This window comes from Eumetopias jubatus, unplaced genomic scaffold, assembly GCF_037043125.1.
Source record: "Eumetopias jubatus isolate StellerSeaLion01/CBP00866 unplaced genomic scaffold, mEumJub1_p1.0 scaffold_8, whole genome shotgun sequence".
NCBI classification, from domain to species: Eukaryota; Metazoa; Chordata; class Mammalia; order Carnivora; family Otariidae; genus Eumetopias; species Eumetopias jubatus.
The window spans coordinates 108,556,174-108,563,366 of NW_028274814.1; positions in this window are offsets into that span (position 1 = coordinate 108,556,174).

Below are 7,193 nucleotides of genomic sequence, written 5' to 3' on the forward strand. Positions count from 1 at the left end.
AGCAAAATAGTGACTGTAAACCCCTCTCCCCAAAAGTAGCCCATGTAAATCAATGACAGCATATAAGAAATAATTTCATTAATGTTAATCAGAAATGAACTTTATTGGAAATATATGGATTCCCTGAAAGTAACTACATTAAAGAGATTACCCCCAAATCAGTTCCTTTTAAAATTAAAATCCTCCTTAAGAACTGAGCTTATTATATATATATATACATATATATATAACATGTGTATATTATGTGTATATATATTGCACAAGTGGTTGAAATCTTACAAAAAATCTAATTTAAATGAACTGTTTAAAGCCACTTTTTCTCTTTTTGGAAACTTGAAAAAAAAGCTCCTTTAAGTATTTGAAAGAATACCAGTACATTTTAATTGCTTGTTATACTTGAACTTTATTAATAAATTGTGCGTTCATTAAGTTTTGTGATTTCAGACAGCAAACTGTGAAGGTAAGAATATGTTTAATTGCACTGACTTTGTAAGGTCCATGTGATGTTGGGAACTGAAAAATGACGTAATCCGCTGAGCTCCTGGGATTCCTTTTTTTAGCAGCCGCCTTCCCATGCATTGGGCGACACCCTGCTCTAGAGGTAGTGATTCAGCTTTGTTTAACAAAAAGGGTATCAAAAATCCAGTGAAGGTTAAGAAATGTTTACTGTAAAACAAGATCTTAAAAGAGACTAGACTGGCCTGTTACTTGACGTATTCACTAGGAACCTCTTGCAGTCAGGCTGAGCCCTGGCTTTCCCCAACCAGGAGAGTGGCTCGTTCGCTGTGGAAGACAGGTAGACAGGAGTGATGTGTGCGTTACTTTACACACTCACACGCACACACACTGTCAAAAGAGTTAGTTACAGGTCTTCTGCTTTATCCCCTAAATCTGCAGCAATTTGTGATATGGATTAATTCTGATCTCCAGCTTGTAAAACAAAAAGGGCACTGTCCTTACCAGGGGACGGCTGGATGATCTATTTGCCAATATCAATATTTGGATGGAAAGCTTAAAATATGTTGTTTTTCCAAGAGTTAGACTTTAAAGGAGGGAAAGCACCACTGGTGAAATATTAGCAGCAAATCGGTTAACCACTAACTTCTTTCAGTAGTCGAAGAGGCTCTTTTAAGTTTACAGGAGAAGCGAAACTTCATTCTCTATGCTCAGAATAGAGACTCCCACATAGAGAAAGTGCTAAGACTAAAGTTCTTGCACTCTTAACCACAGCGTCCTCCCCGGTCGTAGGTGACTTCGCGTCCAGCCTTGAGGTCAAATCAGGCGGCGTTTGGAGACTCAGCCTTCACCCTCAGAGGCCTGCCAGGGCGGTCCCTTGCGGCTGCCCCCGCCCCGGCCAGCAGCCCAGACGGTGATCCTACGCCGAGGTGCGCACCAGGTGGCGGCCCACCGGTGCACGGGGACGCCTGGATTTGCCTCCGGGAGTTTGCTCCGCTCACAGCCTAGGCACAAGTTCCCCACCGGAAAGCTTCGGCGTGAGGTCGGGCTGCCGCAGCCACTGGGCGAGGGCACCGGAGCTGGGTTGCGGGTCTGCGCCGAAGGGGCGTCGCTCCAGGCCCCTAGCGGTGCCTGCATCCCAAGGCGGGGACGGCCCGCGAGCTCGGCTTTCCTGCTGCGAGCCACAGAGAGCATTTTGTTCCCAAAATCTGCTTAGGACACTTTGCAAATTAAAACTCACTTATCAAAATTCACATTGGGAATCCACGTTGCTGGGGGCGGGCAGGACAGGTTGGAAGGGAGAAGTGAGTGAGTATTTGTCATTACCTTTCTCTATAGTTCTTTAATGATTTTTTTCGAATAAAGGAGTTGGCGCTCTCTCCCCCTCTCTCAAAATAATCCAGGGTGTAATGAACATGTCAGTGTTTTTCGTCTTTCTGTCGAATTTAATAAAGCACCACGGCAAAGAGGTTGAACTAGATTGCGAATGATTTTCGGCAGCTTACAATGAGGTGCTTTCTAAGCGCACCACTTTGGCTTTGTGCAAACCCTGTCCTCTAACCCTGTCCCGAGGTAAAGGGTATTCGTGGGCGCAGGAGAGGCATAGTAGGTGGGAGTCTAGCCCACGGAGAGTCTGCTGCTTTCCGTTTGAACCTGCCTTGATTACGTCTATTAATCGTACCCTGGTGGGGTTTGCTTAATGACCATGGACTTTTACACTTACATTGTGTAATTCCAGTCCAAAGGAGAAGCAGTCATCATGTTATTTTGCCTCTGTCTGTATTGAGATGTTCTTGAAGTCTTTACCTGAAACGTGAATACTTAATGCGTGGATGTGTATACACAACATCTTGAAGAGAAGCGGCTCTGACTTTAAGACTTATCTACATAATCAGGGAAAAAAAGTATCTAAAATGCAATGGATAAAACTTTAAACAACTATCTCAAATATAATAGTGGAAGATGTGTTAGAGGTAAATGATTAATTGCTAGTAAAATCTGAGTTTATGAATTGACTACAGTTTAGCGTAACTATAAACTATTTAAAGGTATATGTGTCATAGAAGAGATCTTACTTTAATGATCCTTTATTTTACCGTATTCAGAATTTCCTGGAGCAATGATGACAGCCATAGCGAGGAACAAAGGTGCCTAGATTATCGCGGTTGAATTATGATGTTTTTATATTTGTAAAATGCATTTCTATAGCAAATGTAAACAATGTCCTAGTAAATGTAAACCATCACATATGTTAGATAAGTCAAAATATTTCCTCATGTGGGAAAATACCCAGATTTTTAGATTTAATTTAGATCCTTTAGGAGAACAGAAGTCAAATCCATTTCTCTATTTAAGAAAAAAGGACAACTATGTGAAAAACTATAATTGAAACAAGTTGAAGTTCAAAAACAAGCATAGCTCTTTGAAAAATCATGTGAGTTTCTGAAATACCAAAATACTTAATATTACTATTGAAATTGCAGGTAAATTTAATCTATTATAGTTGAGAGCTTTGTAATAGGACAGTTGACAGACTGACAGGATTGACTAAAATTCAAGTAATTGTTTTTTTTTTAATTGAAATACAGAAGCTTCAAAAACATGACAGTTATAAATTAGTCTGTAGGTGTGTTTTCTGGAGCAGATGATGATGGATTGGGACATGTATTTAAAAGAAAAGCTTAAATAGTTCTTCGCATGTGTATATATTTGTATTTTGAGGGACACCTCTTGAACTGCTTCGATGCAAAATGTATTTCTGTATCTGTTATGTCTTTAGAGCTGTGGGGAGGCTGAAGATGAAGCCCAGGGAGGGAAACAGCAGCAGAGCACACACAAACACGAGGCCACCTGGCTTCTTGCCATCATACATGACATTCAATTATTTGAGTACTTTTTCTTGAGAGTTTTCCCTCCACCCAGCTTTCCCTCCCCTCTCCAGACCCTTGCTTTTCTACATTTGGCAGAGTTCATCTGATTCAGCATGCATTTTTCCTCGCTGTACTTAGTAATATGTCTCAAACTCTCACCACAAAAAGAAAGTGCTAAGACTAAAGTTCTTGCCATGCTATCTTGACATTCCCACTATTGCTCGATAAGTGTGATGTTTATTTCAATAAGCTGAGAAGGAAAGGAACTAGAGCAGTCTACACATCGTTTCAACGGCTGCTTTGATGTATGTACTCAAAATATTTTTCATTTCCCGGAATATATTCTCATGGGGGAGGGGAACATTAAATGCAGCTTTTAGACTGTGAGAATTTATTTTTAATATAAAATAAGTCAAGCTGACAACCAATCTCTTATCTGAACTTATCTGAATTTACATGTGTGTGTCCCTGTCTGGAGGAGTCAAATAGTCATTTCAGTGGGCTTCTCAGCTAGTTTCAGTGTACTCAATTACTTTAATTCTAGGCTCTATTGGGAGCTAAATAAAGAAAATTTAAAAAAAAAGCCCACTCCAAATTGCTGTGTTTGGGGAATTGGCACCTAACAACAACAACAACAACAACAACAACAACAACAACCACAAACTGATTGCAGGAATGTTAGATGTAACTTCAAATTGGAGCATTGGCGTCACTTCACAAAATAGCCAGTGCCAGAGGAATGAGGAGAAACCCCTGTTTTCAAAGAGGTTGAGACTTGAATCTACAGTAGGTCTGTTAACCCTTATCCTTTTGCTTTCTGGACTAGGGTACATTACTTACTGATGCCCCCCCCCCAACAAGCCTTATCCCACCCCCATCAAAGCAATGTGAAGAAACATCAGTGTCTTCACAGCACCCAGAGACCTGAAGGTGGTGGGATCCTAAGATGTCCTAAATTTTGTTAGGCTTTAAAAGAAGCTGATGGTTCCCCATCTCAGTCCCTTCCCTACCCCCCTACGTGAAAGATGGGGAGAAGAATCCTGAGTTTAGAACTCAGGCTCAGAGTGTAGTAAGAAATCAACAATACCCTCAAAGACAAAATAGAAAGGTGGAGCAAAGAAGGGAATGGTAGCCTGGGGGTGATGGACTGCGCCCGCTGAGATAAAATCCCAATTAGAACCTGACTTAATAAACTGGGTCTTCTTTGCCAGCTGATGGCTCCTTGGAACACTAACCCCTGGGGCCCTCACCTAGCTGACTGGTTGGAATTGGAGAGGGTAAGGATAAGGAATGAAGATTAGGGGTGGTTTTAAAAGCCTACTGAGAAGGGAAGAGTTATGCCGGGTTTGGGTAGAAAGTATTTATCAGAGTGCTAGGGTCAATTTCCAAGAAGGTTATCCTCAAAGCATCAGGCAGAAAAAGCCCAGGTAGATCTCACAGAAGGAGAGATAGCCTCCAATCTGATTTTGTCTCTCTTCTTGAGACTTCCACAGAAAGCATTTAATTATTATTTTAATTAGTATTATTTTAAGTGTATTATTAATGCTCCAATGGCTAAAACTGTGTCATTACCATAAACTCCATCTCAACTTCTCAAAATCTATTTAATGCAGCTTTTGGCAACCAGAGACCCAACTTCTTGCCAAAAACTGCAGATTAAGCATTCGTTATGGGAGTTTGCCATTAGCTGTTCCTTCTGTTATGGGCACAAGTGGTTACATGTCCCCAAACACACAGGATTCCATGTAATAGATTTGCGTTTGCAGGAGGCTCCAGGGATATTAAGTGTGGTGGGTGACACCTTGCACCCATCCCTCCAACCACTACCATCAAAAACGGGTTTGAGGTGTGAGATAGGAACAGTTTACTAAGCAGCTATCTTCCTTGGCTCCCCTGTAGTTTTTCCTCTATGAGCTGGATCTTTATTGATATACAAGTACCCCAGAGCTTGCATCATATGTCTTTCATTTAAAATACATCGAATGTTTTTCAGGAAATTTAGGGTTCTTAAGACGCATATTTATAAACAAGCTGACAGAGCTCTACGACGTAACTAAGTTTATAGCTAGGAGTTGTTTGTGTATTTCCTCAAGTCAGCAAGGCGTTATTCTTGCTGCTGTGAAAATTTAAAAAACCTATTAAATGACCATTTCTTTTATCTTCTCCATGTTTATTACAGAAGGTCAGACTTGCATAATATGTCTGAAGGTTAGGTACAGAGGGGCTAGGGGAGAATAAAAAAAAAATCACCCCACGCAGAAATGAGTGGCTAACTGGACACCCAACTCTTCCGCAGGGGCAGCGAAGGAACTAGCTATAAAGTGCCCAGGAAGCACATGGCTGCTACTCTGCCTTAAGCGTGGTCCGGACGCCTAGGGTACCCTCCCGCCAGCGTTTCCTTGTTTTTCGTTTTGTTCTGTTTTTTGTTTTTTTCCCTCCAACCTATGCCAGCGTTGTTCCCGCGTCTCGATACAGTCCGGCTATCTCCTGGAGCGCAGTCCCGGGAAAGTTTTCCTTTTGACTCCTTGAGATTTAACAGTTCGCTGCTGGTGCAGGCTGCGGGTCTCGGGAGATAGGAGTAAGAAGACAGCAAGAGCTACGTAATTCCAGAAACAGTGTCAACTTTCAGGAACCCGACTGCGCACTCAAGGCCACGCTGAGCGCGGCGCCACGTGAAATGAGCTTGTGCCCCCCGCCCTCTCTCGGGAGAAAGGTCCCGGGCGCACGGGCGGCCGCCCGCTCGGGCTCAGTTCGCCGGGATCTGGGCGTTCCGGGCCGGCGCGCTTCTAGGGCAGTGCTAACTAAGGAGCCCCGCAGAGGTGCGCAGACCTCCACGGTGGTTCCTCCGAGGCTGTGGGCCTGGCCTGGCCTCGAAGAAGGTCTACCAGGGAGTCTTGGGCCAGCCAAGGCCGCAAGACGCTGGAAATTCCCAAGCCCATCAGGATGCCTGCCAGAGTTGGGCCTGGCGTCACCGCTCTCGTGCCCAAGGCCGTGGCGTCGTTGCCAGGCTGGCTTAGGGAAGCGCGACGGGCGCTGCGAAGGCTTGTGCCGGAAAGGCTGTCAGGACCCTCGAACGGAGTCCTCCCTGGGAAGGTGCCGTCCATAGTCCCCAACTTGGGGGAGCTTTTCACCAAGTTTGCCAGCTCAAGAGCCTGTTGCAAATGGCTGCCTCTTCGTGCCCAAGGCACTGAACATATTTCCCTTAGACGCTGCGGGCTTCTCGGAAGCCAGAGTCAATCCCAAAGCCACTCATAGGGGATGTCAACCCCTCAGTGCTGTCCTGCCCTCAGGGAGCGGCTAGCTCCCCGCCCACCCTAGCACACCCCCCAGTCTCCCGCCTTTCCCCGGGCCCAAACCCAGGCCCAGGCCGCGCCGGCTCCCGAAACGCCGCCTCCCTAGTGCGCCCAGCTCCGCGCGCGCCCCTCGCTCCCGGCACGCGCTGTTCACAGTAACTCCACCGCCACTCTTTAAAAATAATTGTTTTAAAAACCACGCGGAAGGCCTTCTTCTTTCATAAGCCTTTTGTGTAACGAGCGTCCCTCTGGCCTATACTAAGGTCCCTTTGAAGGAGGCACTTTTCCTAACAGGTTTTCCTAAAATAATCTGGATCGAATGATAAAATCGGGGACCAAAAGGAGCGTTGGGAGGAGAGTGAGGAAATAGATTGGTATTGGCATAATGCTTTCAATGCCTCTTGCTCAGCTTCCCTCTCCCACCCATCGCAAACACGTCCACACGCCGCGGCCTTCCAGAAAGAAAGGAAAGGCCATGGGCTCGTAAGCGCCGAGAGCGCCGGGACGCCGAGCTCCTCCGGGTTAGAAGCCGAAGCCGCCCATCCACCGCGGCCGACCCAGTAAAGAGCTGCCA